Consider the following 16,634-nt stretch of genomic DNA (forward strand, 5'->3'; position numbering starts at 1 on the left):
GCTCCCATCTTCCGTGGAGTCCAAGTGGACACCCTCCCCGCAGAAATCCTCCCCAGACTCCGCTGGTCTCAGAAAGACAAAGGGAGGGGCCGGCGCTGTGCTGCAGCGGGTGAAGCCGCTGCCTGTGATGCTGCGTCCCATGTGGGCGCTGGTTCAAGCCCCGGCCGCTCCGCTTCAGATCCAGCTCCCTGCTAATGCGCCTGGGAAGGCCTCGGAGGATGACCCAAGCGTCTGGGCCCCTGCACCCATGTGGGAGACTGGATGGAGTTCCAGGCTCCTGGCCCAGCCCTGGCCATTGCGGCCATTTGAGGAGTGAACCAAAAGATGGAAGATCTCTCTTTCTCACTCTCTTTCTCGCTCTCGCTCTCTCTCTCTCTCTCGCTCTGCCTCTCCTTCTCTTTCTATGTAACTCCGACTTTCAAATAAACAAATAAATAATATCTTAAAAAAGTGCATTGGGGAGTGGAAATTATGGATTCAATCCCTGGCTCCAGCTTCTGACTATAGGTTGCTGCTCACTGCAAACCCTGAAAGACTGCAGTTGGTGGTTCAATTGTTTTTAGCCATCCATGTGAAATACTGGATTGCACTGCTGGCTCCTCCTCTAATGCCTGGACAAGTCTAGTGCAGGTATTTTGGAAGAGACCCAGCAGATGGAATTCCCTCTCTTTCAAATAAATAAATAAAATTTTAAAAATATAGTATACAAGAGGATTGCACAGATTACATGCAAATGCTATTCCATTTTTTAAGGAATTTGAACACTTGTAGATTTGGAATACATGTATATTTTTATTTGAAATGCAGATTGACAGAGAGGGAGGGGTGGGGAGAGACACGGAGAGAGCTCTTCCTTTCCCTGGTTCAGTCCAAACATGGCCACAAAAGGAAGCTCTGGAGGAGTCAGGAACTCCAGCTGGGTCTCCCATGTTGGTAGCAGGGACCCAAGCAATTGAGTCATCTTCTGATGCCCTGCCAAATGCGTTAGAAGGGAACTGGATCTGAAATGGAACAGCTAGTGACTTGAACTGAAGCACTGATATGGGATATGGGTGTTGCAAGCTATGCTTTAACGGTTGTGCCAAAATGCCAGTTCCAGAAACTTTTATTAGCTCTGTTTTAAGGATGAGGAAACTGACACACAATTTGAACCCAGATGACTTTACTGAATAATTATGTTTTCTAACTGTCAGACTGTTTTTCAATACAGGACCTTGCACTCTCTCCAATCCAAGGAACTCTTTCCTTCTAACACATGAACGTTTGAGGCCTCAGTTCACATGCCCTCTTCCACTTGAGGCCTCACATTACTCTTCTTGAAGGTAACATCGATTTTTGCCCTCCATCTGGATTCCTTCATTCCTTCCATTAGATTCTATAATACTCAATCACATTTATTTTCTTTAGTTTTCTTCTTGAAGAAGTAAAAACTGATATTGAAGTCAACTGTGTTTATTGATGAAACCTTGAAAAAGAGGCTGGTACTTAGTTAAAAGTCAATAAATAATTACTTCCAAATTAATATTTTGTTCACTTTTGAGAAAACATTTTAAGTTTTTTTTTAGCATTTAACAGATACAATATAGTTCACAGAAAAAACTAAGAATATAACAATTTTGCAATTATAAATGTTTTGATTTTTGCATCCTACTTTCTTCTATCCCATTATTTATCATAGTCTCCCAAATATGAGAGTACTTCCAAAAGTTCATTGAAAATGGAATTAAAAGATGTTTATTTTGATGTCAAAAATTTTTGAAATTCCTACACTGAGAGTTCATAAGTTAGTGTGAAATGCATTTTTAAGAAAACTGTATACTCTGACACCACAGAACAATGAATTTCAAATTTTTTGCTCCAAAATGAAGTTGTTTTTTAATTCCATTTTTCAAGAACACTTGAATTTCACTTGTATAGTAAATTCTCAGTAAACACTGGACTAATTTAAATATTGCATTTCTCCAATACATGACAGTTTTATCAATCTCATCTCAGACACCATATTATTGTTAGAAAATAAATGAATAAAATTAAGATTAGTAGGCTGGTGTCGCGGCTCAACAGGCTAATCCTCCGCCTTGTGGCACCGGCACACTGGGTTCTAGTCCCGGTTGGGGCGCCGGATTCTGTCCCGGTTGCCCCTCTTCCAGGCTAGCTCTCTGCTGTGGCCCAGGAGTGCAGTGGAGGATGGCCCAAGTGCTTGAGCCCTGCACCCCATGGGAGACCAGGAGAAGCACCTGGCTCCTGCCTTCGGATCGGCGCAGTGCGCCGGCCACAGTGGCCATTGGAGAGTGAACCAATGGCAAAGGAAGACCTTTCTCGCTTTCTCTCTCTCTCACTGTCCACTCTGCCTGTCAAAAACAAAAACAAAAACAAAAAAGAAATAAAAAAATTAAGATTAGCTTTTACTGAAACCTATCACAATATTTTAGCCCCAACTTGTAGATCTGGGGACATTTGCAAATCTATTTTTCCTTCATATACTGTTGCCTATTCTTGAACCCTGTGGGGAGCAACTGGGAGCAACTCAGACTAGACTAAGTTACTGGAATTAAGACTTATTCTATGCATCTGCTCTCCCACAATATGGCGCTGGGAGAGGAGGAAAACAGCTTCTACACAGCTGCCTCCAGTTCAACCAATAAACTGTAGGACCTGCTCCTGATTGGAGGAGAGCAGCGTACTCGGCGTGTGGGTAGCAGAGTTGGGATTGGTGGAAGAGGACTATAAAGGAGGAGAGAGACAACATGCACCAGGAACATCTAAGAGGAACACCTGTGCAGCCCCCGAGGGAGCCGGCCGGCGGTGTGCCGCTCCCCCGCGGAAGTGGGGAAAGTGGCTAGGGGGAACCGCCCTTCCACAAAGGTGGAAGGGTCGGTAGCCAACCCGGGAAGAACCAGCAGCAAACCCGGGGAGGGCCGAGCAGACAAAAGAACAGCGCAGGGTCCTGTGTCGTTCCTCCACGAAGACGGGGAGCGACAGAACCCAAGTAGTTAGAGAATTCTTGTTATGAATTTGACATTTTAGCTAATATTATATACTGCCTAATTTCATTCGGGAGAGATTTGGTCTGAAGAGATCACTTTTTTTACGATCAATATAAGAAAGAGAAAATATAAGCCAAATGTTAGGACTTCTAAGCAATCATATATATTGACTAGGGATATAATATCTCTGAGATGAAAGCTGATTACTTAAGACATTTCAAGTAACAAGGAGCAAAGCATTAAGCCCACAGGGCTGGAAGAATGTCCAAATCTGTTTCATATCGATGTTTTGTCTTAATATATTTCTACAATATATAAGTCTGAACATAAAATATATGTCACAAATATATTAAAGATAATTATTTGCAATAGGAGAAATAACCGTCTGAATTAATTTTCAACAAGACTCTACATGGTATCTTAGGATTTTATCAATGCTTTTGAATTTTTTTAAAGGCTTTCATGTTCGATAAATGTATAACAATAAGATCATATCTCTAAGACGTATTTTTTTTTTACAGGCGGAGTGGACAGTGAGAGAGAGAGACAGAGAGAAAGGTCTTCCTTTTGCCATTGGTTCACACTCCAGTGGCCGCCACAGCCGGCGTGCTGTGGCTGGCGCACCCTGCTGATCTGATGGCAGGAGCCAGGTGCTTCTCCTGGTCTCCCATGGGGTGCAGGGCCCAAGCACTTGGGCCATCTTTCACTGCACTCCCAGGCCACAGCAGAGAGCTGGCCTGGAAGAGGGGCAACCGGGACAGAATCTGGCGCCCCGACCAGGACTGGAACCCAGTGTGCCAGTGCCGCAGGCAGAGGATTAGCCTCTTGAGCAGCAGCGCCAGCCACAAGACGTATTTCTAATGTAAACTTAGGAAACCTGAGATCTATACCACAATACCAATAGTGTAAATTCAATGTTATGCTCAAAAAAATCACTCTTATTTCCCAAGGATATGTAGAAAGCAAAGCTTTAAAATGAAGTAGAATACAAAATGGGAATTAAAAGATTAAAAGTTAAGAAGTAAAACAAGAGGAGTGCCTTGTGCGGCTAGTAATAATGTGTACTGTCTGAGGAGCATGGTTACCTCAATTCTCTATAACTGAGGTCTTTGTAAAAGTAAAGTTAAAAAGAAAAAGATCCGGCGCCGTGGCTCACTAGGCTAATCCTCCACCTAGTGGCGCCGGCACACTGGGTTCTAGTCCAGGTCGGGGCGCCAGATTCTGTCCCGGTTGCTCCTCTTCCAGGCTAGCTCTCTGCTGTCGCCCGGGAGTGCAGTGGAGGATGGCCCAAGTGCTTGGGCCCTGCACCCCATGGGAGATCAGAAGCACCTGGCTCCTGCCATCGGATCAGTGCAGTGCGCTGGCCGGCGCGCTGCGGCCATTGGAGTGTGAACCAATGGCAAAAGGAAGAACTTTCTCTCTGTCTCTCTCTCTCTCTCACTGTCCACTCTGCCTGTCAAAAGAGAGAGAGAGAGAGAGAGAGAGAACTCAATGTGAGCTGATGACCTAGTAATGAATTTTTTTAACGTATGTGGTATAAAAAATATATGGGGTGAAATTTAAATCACATACTATTTTGGAAAAAGTTCCATGTTGTAACACAAGGCACACTGTCTCCTTGCCTTTCATATTGAAATAGTGTCTTCTCTTTAGTAAAACAGACAATATGCATTCATAGCCACAGAAAAAATGTCACTCTTATTCCACCTTGTTGTGTTGTCTAGACACTTTCTAGTGTTAATCTCAATAATGCATACAATTTCTCATGTAGCTGCTAATTGAACCCTCAGTCAGCTCTAAGAAAATTCACTAGGCTGGGACACACAGATGGAAAGGAGCGAGAGAGATTCTTATCCTAGCTTGTCATATAATAAAAGTTAAATAACCTGGTACAGATACATATAAGCTCTATGTGTGGGTATTTAAAGGTTCTCCTCCAATGACCTTAGGAAAGGAACATATTAGCTGATGATAGTGACAGTGGTAGCCATGTTTATAGTATAGCAGTAAAAATAATCATAATCCCAACAATAGGTTTGGGAGTGGACTAACCTCAGGCCCCCAAGGTCTGACAACTGTACAGTAAATCCTCAGGTAGATCTATCAGCACAATGATGACAGGAGATTATGTAAGACCAAGCCAAGGTTTCTTCTGGGCTTGTATCCAGTAGCCAGAATTATGGAGGAACTATGCTGTTGGCAATTAAATTCTAATTCAATCATTATTTGCGTAGTAAAGGGTTAAAATCAATGTTGGTCTTTCCATACTTCAGTTCTCTATTTTCAGAATATATCAATTTGAAAAAAAAAAAAAGGCAACAACATACAACTCTAATGCCCTTAGCAGGTGGATCTGTGTTACTGCAGAACAGGGACCTGGAAAGTCTCCATATACCAAGCTATAAATATTCCTCTGACATTTATTATCCTCACTTGAGTTCAGGTGCTTAAATACTTGGACTGAAGTCATGTTTGTAGCAGGGAAAAAAGTAGATCTTTAAGCATACCTTGTCGCTGGCTAAATTATTAGCAACAGGCAAAGATGGAGGGTAAGTGCTGAAGCAAGGGAGTCTCCCACTTAAGAGAGGTCGTGGAACCTTTAAGTCAAATTAGTTGAAGTTTAGATTCACTTGTAGTACAAATTCCCAAACATCGTACTTCAGACAATTTGATGGATCACATCCCAGAAACTCCCCACCAACCCCCAACTTTCCAAGTATGTATCTACTAGTGTGGTGCTCTGTAGTCTGCAGTCTTGATTTTGAGTCTTAGCACTACCAGCTGCATAAGATTGTAAATTCAAACACCTATGAACCTCAATTCACATTGCATAAGGGAAGTGTGGGATTATGTAAACCAGAAGATAATAGCCCTTTTAAAGTCCTTCCAATAAAATAAAATCAAGCTAAAGGTGCCAGCGTGGATTAATCACCCCTCTTTATTTAGTACTGTGGATTCCACGAGTGCAGTTATTTTCTGGAGAGAGAGTATTGAGTAGAGTTGTTCTTAATTGTGGAATTCTAAATTCCCATGGGGATGATTACTTGGATCCTGGAATAGATTCTGGAAGAAAAAAATCTATACATGAAAAATGGCTATTGCATAACAAAGTCTTGGAGTTGGATACACACACACACACACACAATCTATACATGAAAAATGGATATTGCATAATAAAGTCTTGTAGTTGGATATACACACACATACACACGCACACACACATCCATGAAACTATTCCTAACTTTTGCTCAGAAGACCCAGGACAGTATGAAGTTGAAGGCCCATAGGCCTCTTCATTCATCCTGTCCTTCTGCCCAAGTATGAATGACCCCATTGTGGCTGTCAAAACAGCTGATCCAGTAATATGCTAAACAGGACATCCATAGTACCTGGAACTGGGCAACACATTTTAAAGCACCATTGTTTAAATTACACTGTTCAAAGAAGAATGAGGGCTTTGGGAGCAGTGTAATATAATTATTTTCAAAGAATTTAGATTTCTCTCTCTTTTTTTTTTAAGTGGAGTGTCAATAAGGCATTATAATGCTAAATTCATAGGCTCAGGAGGCAGATTATTTTTCTTTAAATTCTGATTCTTTCACTTAGTAGACTTAGTAGATGTCTGAGCTTGGACAAGTTATTTAACCCTTCTATGTTTCAGGTTCATCACTGGGAAAAGGGAAAACCCAATTTAAATGTTATCTTCTGTGTGAGGCCTTTTCTAAACTCTCTAAAAAGATTTAGATGCTGTGTTATGAAATCCTGTGATATTTTACTAAAATTATGCCACAACACTCACAATGTAGCATTTCTCTCAGACTATAATAGAACACAGAAAAGGCTGAACTTATACTTTATTCAACATTATATCCCTGCCATAATTGCCAGCTACCTACCAAACATCTTTTTTTCTCATACTCTTGCTGGTATCTCTTGTAGTTAGCAATGATAATGTAACCAGTTAGAAGCTAAAGAAGGTCAAATGACTGTGCTCTGGATAAAGAATATAGATACACATGTACTATGCTTCTGCCCTTGGCCATACAATCTTGGTCTCTGCATGCCTTTTTCCCTCTCTATGATGAGCTTAGTTACATGTTGCGACTACAAGAGAAGCAATCTTGATTTCTGAATGACTGTGCTATGCACTGTTGGCCACATGTTTTTGGTGTTAAGCTTCTAAGATGTCAGACTGTTTGTTGTACGGCAGTGCAGCCTAGCTTTCTGTATCTGATAGTCTAAGGTTGGCTGTGGAGAGCTGAAGAAACCTGATCCCTTGATAACAATCTGGAGCTCTCTGGAACACTTGCTGAAAAACAAACTCTCATTTGTAACAGTTTTTCTGTTATTTATAGCTGAATAATATACCTTAGTCTTACTATCTGGGATATTCATGGAATAGTAAGGACTCAAAAAAATTACAGAATAAACAAGTTCCTAAGAAGTTAAATATCAATATAATTTCAGAGTTTTAAAATGTATAGATGTAATTAGGAAAGGGTAACATTTTAAATTCATTACAAAGATACTCTAACAAAGCAATTGGTACTGATGCTCTCTATATAGTATGAAAAGACTAATTTCATATCTATTGTAAATATATAATTGCATATTAATATTATATCATATAAATTTTATATATTTAATTGGTAAAAAGGAGAGTAAATATTATATAGAATAAGAAATCGGAATGTGAGTTTGGTATAAATTAGATTAGGGAAAAATAATCAAAGGAAAACTAAAAAGAAATCAGGGTAGAAATTAAACATGCTGGGGCCAGCACTGTGGCGAGGCTGTTAAAGCTGCCACCTGCAGTGCCAGCGTCCCATATAGGCGCTGGTTCAAATCCCAGCTGCTCCACTTCCAATCCAGCTCTCTGCTATGGGCTGGGAAAGCAGTAGAAGATGGCCCAAGTCCTTGGGTCCCTGCACCCTTGTGGGAAGACCCTGAGGAAGCTCCTGGATCCTGGCTTCAGACTGGCACAGCTTCAGCTGTTGCTGTCAGCTGGGGATTGAATCAGTGGAGGGATGACCTCTCTCTCTCTTTCTGCCTCCCCTTTTCTCTCTGTGTAACTCTGACTTTAAAATAAATAAAATAAATCTTTTTTAAAAAAATAAGTTATCCATGCTGAATCCCCAAAGTTGGCCCCAAAAATTCAAAGCAAAAATTCTTATGAGAATAGAGAGACACTGTTTAGAGAAATGGTTCTCTTTTGAATATTTCAAATTCTTCCACTTCTTTCACTCATTGTCTGAGGGTTTTTTTTTTTTTATGTTATAGCATAGTTTAGAGAGGGGGGAAGGAATAGAATACAAATTCTGTCACAGAGGCATCTTTGCTGATATAACCCATCAGAAGACATAGCAACATAAATAAAAGCTGTACCTCATGAATTAACAAAAACTCAATCAGTAGGACAACTAATGCTGACTTCTCCCTCCTTCCCTCTTTAGCTGCGCAAATCTTCACAATAAAGCTGGTCAGTTCCAATGCACCACCACTGCCAGAGACTATTAAAAGATCTGATGTCCATAATGGGTACATAAAGGCTTTCAGCTTTCTTATACACAAGGTTTTTTTTTTTTTTTTTTTTTTTGAGAACTTCCAAAAACCTTGGTAAAGGTCCTTGTAAGTCTCTGTATGAAAACAGCCACAGGCCTTTGAATACAATGTGATATTTGAGATAAAGAGACACCAAATCCTGGACTATAAACTGCAAGGATTTGTCCCTGAACGGAAAGCGAGGATTTAAATTGACTAAATCTTGGAAATATTCTTAAGTTTAGTTAAGCGACAAAGTCAGGGGTCGGCACTGTGGCCCAGCAGGTTAAAGCCCTGGTTTGCAGTGCTGGCCTCCCATATGGGAGCTGGTTTGATGGTTTGAATCCTGGCTGCTCCAATTATGACCTGGCTCTCTGCTAAGACCTGGGAAAGCAGAAGAAGATGGCCCAAGTCCTTACACCCTATATCCATGTGGGAGACCCGGAAGAAGCTCCTGGTTCCTGGCTTCAGATAGGCACAGCTTCGGCTATTGCAGCCATCTGGGGAGTGAACCAGCAGATGGAAGACCTCTCTCTCTCTCTCTCTCTCTCTCCCCCCCTCTGCCTCTCTGTAAAGCCTTTCAAATAAATAAATAAATAAGTATTTTTTTAAAAAAGAGACTAAAGGCATAGGAGAGATCCAATTTAGGGCTTAAGATTTATTGTTTGCAAATTTATTAAATTGTACCTCATTTTATCTATGAATTTATCATGCAATCTAAGTGAGTAAATGTGCACTTAAGTGTTATAGAAATTATTTTACAATTTTGGTTAACATTAAATATCCACAACTTAAATATGTAGTCTGCTCTGATAAATGGAAGCAAATTAGTAAATATATTCCTATTTCTCATACTGTGTTAGAAAAGTTCTTGAACTTGAAATGAAAAACAAAATAAAACACTGAACCTCCACTATGTTAGAAAATTGCTTTCAAAATTCTATTACTAACAGTTGACTGGAAATGATCTTTTGGTAGAACCAAAACACATTGTGCACTAACAAATAATAGTTACTAATTTCTTACATTGCTATAATCTTTCTAGCTGGCTTGTTCTGCTTAATTTAGCAATGTGAAATCAAATTATATTTTAAGGGATACATACAAAAAATGAACAGTGAGTATACTTGTTCTCAAGATTCTAATTATAACTGATTTTCTGTGTCAAATGTTACAGGAAAAATGCACCCCCTTTCATCAATGAACAGAGCAATTAGACAAAAATTCAACAAGCAGCAGAACTAATCTATACTATGAACCAAATGAACCTTATTGATATCTACAGAACTTTTCACTACACAGTTGCAGAATATACACTCTTCTCATCAGTGCATGGAACTTTTTCTAGGATAACAGTATACTAGTCCCTAAAACACTCTGAATAAATAAAAAAATGAAATCATACCATGTATCTTTTATGATCAGAATTACCTGAAGCTGAAAATTAGTAACTTAAGAAAATGCAGAAAATATTCAAACACATGGACACTGAACAATACACTCCTGAATGAATGATGGGTAACAAAAGAAATCAAAAGGGAAGTCAACAATTCCTGGAAAGAAATTATGTGGGGACTGACACTATGGAATATTAGGAAAAACTACAGCCTACAATGCTGGCATCCCATATGGGTGCTGGTTTGAGTCCTGGCTGCTCCTCTTCCAATCCAGCTCTCTTCTATGGCCTGGGAAAACAGTAGAAGATGGCCCAAGTGCTTGGGACCCTCCATACATGTGAGAGACCCAGAAGTTCCTGGCTCCTGGCTTCGGATTGGCTCAGCTCCAGCTTTTATGGCCATCTGCGGAGTGAACCAGCAGATGGAACATTCTCTCTCTCTGCCTCTGCCTCTGCCTCTGTATAACCCTGCCTTTCAAATAAATAAATAAATAAATCATTTAAAAAATTATGTAATACAGCAAGAGAAGTCCAAAGAGAGAAATTTCTATCAATCAGTGCCTATGTCAATCAGTTTCTATACCAAGAAATTGGAAAGACATCAAATATATGGTCTAAAAATACTTTCAAGGACCTAGAAAAACAAAAATAATCCAAGACATAAATTAGTAGTAGAGAGAAATAATTAAAATTAGAGGAGGAATATACAAAATTGAAACCCCAAATATGATACAGATCAGTGAAATGAAGAGCTGATTTTTTGAAAAAAAAATTGATTCATTGTTTTCCCAATTAAATAAAAAAGAGGGAAGAGACCCAAATCAATAATTCAGAGATAACAAGGAGAAGTTACAATAGATACTATAGAAATAAAAAGAAACATCAGGAATTACTACAAACAATGATATGCCAACAAATTTCAAAATCTGGAAGAAATGTGTAGATTTCTGCACAGATGCAATCTATCAAAATTGAGGCATGAAGACATAGAAAACCTAAATAGACAAATAACCAAGATGGAATTGAATCAGTAATAAAGACCCTCCCAACAAAAAACGCCCTGGACCAGATGATTTGACTGAAGAATTTTACCAGACATTTAAATAACTAACTCCAATTCTTCTCAAGCTACTCAAAACAACTGAAAGGGAGAGAATCCTCCCAAACTCTTTCTATGAAGCCAGCATCACTCTAATTCCTAAACCAGAAGAAGATATCACAAAGAAAGAGAACTACAGACCAATATCACTGAGGAACATAGATGCCAAAATCCTCAACAAAATACTTGCCAATTGAATCCAACAACACATCAGAAAGATCATTCACCCAGACCAACTGGGATTTACCCCTGTTATGCAGGGATGGTTCAACATATTCAAATCAATAAATGTGATACTTCATATAAATTGAAGAATTAAAACCATATGATTATCTCAATGAACATAGGAAAAGCATTTGATAAATACAACTTTCATGATGAAAACCTTAAGCTAATTGGTTATAGCATGAACATTCCTTACCAGAACTAGGTAATATATGACAAATACACAGTCAGCATCATCCTGAATTGGCAAAAGTTGGAAGCATTTGCATTAAGATCTGGAACCAGACAAGGACGTCCACTTTCAACACTGCTATTCAATATAGTTCTGGAAGCATTAGCCAGAGTCATTAGGCAAGAAAAAGTAATCAATGGGATACAAATTGGAAAGGAGGAAGTCAGATTATCCTTGTTTGCAGATGACATGATCCTATATATAAGGGGAACCCAAAAGACTCCACAGAGACTATTGGAACTCTTTAAAGAGTTTAGTAAAGCTGCAGGATATCAAATAAACACACAAAATCAATAGACCTTATAGACACAGACAAAGCCATGGTTGATAAAGAACTTATAAGATCATTCCCATTCATAGTAGCTACAAAAAATCTAAATACCTTAGAATAAATTTAATCAAGGAAGTGAAAGATCTCTACAATGAAAATTTCAAAACATTAAACAAATCAGACACTAAACAAATCAGATACTAAAAATGGAAGAATACTCCATGTTCATGAATTGGAATAATTAATATCATCAAAATGTGGATACTACTCAAAGCAATTTACAGATTCAATGCAGTCCCAATCAAAATACCAAAAATATTCTTCTCAGAGCTAGAAGAAATGATTCTAAAATTCATATGAAATCATAAAAAAAACAGGATATCTAAAGCAATATTAAGAAAAACAAAGCTGAAGGCATCATAATACCAGATTTTAGGACATACTACAGGGCAGTTGCTATCAAAACGGCCTGGTACTGGGCACAAAAATATGCCAACAAATTGTAAAATCTGGAAGAAATGGATAGATTTCTTGACAGATACATCAAAATTGAGGCATGAAGACATTGAAAATCTAAATAAACCAATATCCATGATGGAAATTAAATCATTAATAAAGACCCTCCCAGCAAAGAAAAGCCATGTAGATGAATGGAACAGAATAGAATCCTCAGAAATCAATCCACATATCTATAGTAAACTAATCTTTGATAAAAAAAAAAAAGCTAAAATCAATCTCAAAGAAAGGACAGTCTCTTCAACCAGAGGAAATTGGATCTATGCCTGCAGAAATATGAAAAAACACCCCTACCTTACATCTTAAACAAAAATCAACTCAAAATAGATCGAGTTACTAGAGGAGAACATTGAGGATATTCTTCTGGACATTGTCATAAGCAAAGACTTATTGAAAAAAAAAACCTGAAAGCACAGGCAATCAAAGCAAAAATAGACAAATGAGATTACATAAACCTAAGAATCTTTTGCACAGCAAAGGAAACACTCAACAAGGTGAAAAGACAACTGGCAGAATAGGAGAAAATATTTGCAAAGTACTATACAGGTTTGGAATTAATATCCAGAATTATAAAGAGCTCAAGAAACTTGACAACAGCATCACAAACAACCCAGTTAAGAAATGGGCAAATGACTTGAACAGGCGTTTTTCTAAGAATGAAATTCAAATGGCTTACAGACACATGGAAAAGGGCTCAGGATCACTAGCCATCTGGGAAATGCAAATCAAAACCACAATGAGATTTCACCTTGCTGCAGTTAGAATGGCTTTCATACAGAAATCAAGAAACAGTAAGTGCTGGTGAGGATGTTTGGGAAAAGGTACTCTAATCCACTGTTGGTGGGATTGAAAGCTAGTACACCCATTGTGGATGCCAGTAGAGAGATTCCTCAGAAAGCTGAAAATAGATCTGAAAATATGACCAAGCCTTCCCACTCCTGGGAATTTACCAAATGAAATGAAATCAGCATATGAAAAAATTACCTGTATCCTCATGTTTATTGCAGTTCAAGTCAAATAGCCAAGCTAATGAACCCAGATGTCCATGAAGTAATTACTTGATAAAGAAAATATGGTCTACATATACTGCAGATTACTACTAAGCCATAAAAATGAATAAAATCCTGGTTTAATAAAATTGATGTAACTGGAAACCATTTTACTTAGTGAAATAAGCCAGTTCCCTGAAGGCAAATATCATGTTTTCCCAATATGGTTACTAAGAGTAAAAAAATATACTGTATATGAGCAAAATTGATATTTTGAGATTTTATTATTGTCTGTCACCCTTGTCTGTACTATTGAGGGACAGTGATTTTTGTTTTTTGTTTTTTTTTCTTCTTACTATTTGTAAAAATTCATATATTTGAATTCTTTACTTAGTAGAGAGTTAATTTTATGATTATAAAATAAACTGAAAGTATGTAATTGTAAAAATTTCAAGAATAAGAAAGGAGGAAGGAGGGAAAGTGGGAGTGTGGATGGGAGGGAGGGCATGGTGGGAAGTGCCACTATGCTCCTACATTTGTATACATGAAATTTCTTCACCTTATATAAATAAAAATTTTAAAAAGAGGCAATTATCTGAAGATTGTTAACTAGATTCCATCCTTTTATAACCTATTTACAATGGTATTTCTAATGTATGTTAACCAAGTTTCATATTAATGCTAAGGGGTACATCTTGGTTTTCTATTTTGTTCCATTGATCTCTTTGTGCAATAATACTGAAATTGTCCTGTTACTGGTTTCTGGTATCTTGAAATTTGTTAATCAAATTTTCCAATCTTCTTTTTCAGAAGATTTTTGTCTTGACCATATATTTTTTTGTTCAATAAATAATTCTTTAGTATGCATGTGTGAGACACAGGTGATATAGAAATGGACAAAGTAAAATTCCTACTTCTATGTGTTTTACATTCTAGTTGAGATTAAAGACCAAAAACAAAATTCAAGAAGGACAATTTGGCAAGGGATGATAAGAACTATGAAGGCAAATGTGCAGTGTAAAGAGATATAACATGAAAAATTAAGAATTAATAGACATTCACTCCTCCATATAGCCTTTTAATTTTTCCCATTGCATAAAAATTCTGTTGTAATTTTTAAAAAGAATACATAAAAATTGTACATATTTATGGAGTTCCATATGATGCTTTGCTGCATGTATTCAATGTATAGTGCTAAAATCAGGATAAGCATATCTCTTCAAACATTTGCCATTTGTTGGGACTGGAATTGTGGCATAGTGGGTCAATCTGCCACCTGCAAGGCCTACACCCCATCTGAATGTCAGTTCCTGTTCAGTTGCTTTGCTTCTAATCCAACTCTCTGTTGATGGCCTGGGTAAAGCAGCAGAAGATAGCCCTGGTGTTTGGGTCACCCGTGCCACCCACATGGAGTCCTGTATGGAGTTCCTGACTCCTGGGGTGGTCAGCCTGGCACAGCTCTGGCTGTTGCAGCCAACTGGAAAGTGAACCAATGGGTTGAAGATCTCCATCTCTCAGTCTCTCCTTCTCTCTCCATAACTCTGACTTTCAAATACAGGAATCAATCTTTTAAAAACCTAAACCTAAAACAAAAGCATTTATCATTTCTTTAGGCTGAACTCACTAGAATTTGTTTCTTTTTTTCAAAAGTTATACAGTACATTGTAATTATTTATAGTCACACTTTGTTATGCAATAAAACACCAGAAATTTTTGCTCCTACCTAATCATAACTTAGTATCTGTTATTAAACTCTTCTCATCCCTTCTTAACACTGATTATCCTCAGCATATGGTGACTACTATTCTATTCTCAAATTCTTTTTTAAATTTGTATTAGAGACAAAGTTACAGTCAGAGAGAGGGAGACACAGAGAGAGAGGTCTTCCATCTGCTGGTTCACCCCCCAAATGGCCACAACAGCCAGAGCTGGGCCAATCCAAAGCCAGGATCCAGGAGCTTCTTCTGGGTTTCCCAGAATGATGCAAGGGCCCAAGAACTTGGGCCAACCTCCACTGCTTTCCCAGGTTATAGCAGGGAATTGGATTGGAAGAGGAGCAGCCAGGACATGTACCAGCACCCATACAGGATGCTTGCATGGTAGGTGGAGGCTTGGCCCACTATGCTCAACACTAGCTCCACTGCACTCAACTTTTATGAGTTTAACATTTCTGATACTTATTTCGCTTAACAAAGTGATCTCCAGTTCCATTCATATCAGCACAAATGACTAAATTTCATCATTTTTATGGCTGAGTCATATTTTATTGTATGAATATATCACATGTGCTGGTAGATACTTAGGCTGTTTTGATTCCTTAGCAATTATGAAGAAAGCTGCAATAAACATGGGGTGCAGATGTCTCTTTACCACACTAATTTTCATTCCTTTCAGATATATACCAGGTACTGTGATTGCTGGATCAGATGGTAGTTCTATTTTTAATTTGTTCTGTCACCTCCATACTATTTTTCACAGAGACCACACTAATTTATATCCTTATAAGTATTCTTTTTTCTCTACATCATCCCCAGCATTTGTTATCTCTTGTCATTTGGAGACAGCCATTAGAACTGGAGTGAAGTGATATCTCATTGTGGTCTTTATTAGCACTTCTCTAAAGATTATTGATGCTGAGAATTTTCTTATGTACATTGGCTGTATGTTTTTCTTGAAAATGGCTATTTAGATTCATTCTTTATTTTAAATTTGGATTTTGTTTTGCTATTGAATTGTGTTCTTTATTGAAATCTGATTGACTTATGAATTGATTTTGGGAGATTTGATATGTCATTATTAATGTCTTATCTGTTACAAACATTGTAGGATCAATTTTACTTCTGAAAAAGATGGAGCATTAGAGACTTCATATAAATTTATACCTAAGAAAATTTTAAAGATGGAAAAATGTGAAAGAATGTTTTCAAGGCATGGAACATCAAGCAGCAAAGGAAAATGGTCCCCGAGAGACAGTAAATAAAGCAGCTTAAGAATACACCCACAATTGTACTTTGTGACAGTTCTCAGGCTTCCAGACTCCAGAGCTAAACTGAGGTGACAGGAGGGAGACTTTTCTGGAAGACAATGGCAACTCATGTCTACAGGGCAGAACATTGGAGAATTGAGAACCACACAGGAAAATCTCCAGAGATTGGCAGAAGCACTTGGATACTAACAGTACTGATCAGCACCCATGACCATGAAAAATCTTTGAATATAGAATTAGATTGAAGAGTACCTCACTTACAATGTGCCACTACTAGTGTCAGCTTCCACTAGCAAGAAGGAAAGAGCTTTAAGTCCATAGATCACAGGGCGAGTCCCAGGAAGGTCTTACCTCAGTGATATTGTGTAGTTACACCCAGACAAAAATCACAT

General features: G+C 38.2%; 1 long non-coding RNA gene across 1 annotated transcript in view; it reads right to left on the reverse strand.

Moving 5' to 3' along the window:
* LOC127485670 (uncharacterized) overlaps window positions 1-16,634 on the reverse strand; it is a 401,588-nt gene that overhangs the window by 370,125 nt on the left and 14,829 nt on the right. The window lies entirely within an intron of this gene.

The sequence above is a fragment of the Oryctolagus cuniculus genome, chromosome 7 (assembly GCF_964237555.1).
Source record: "Oryctolagus cuniculus chromosome 7, mOryCun1.1, whole genome shotgun sequence".
Classification (NCBI taxonomy): Eukaryota; Metazoa; Chordata; class Mammalia; order Lagomorpha; family Leporidae; genus Oryctolagus; species Oryctolagus cuniculus.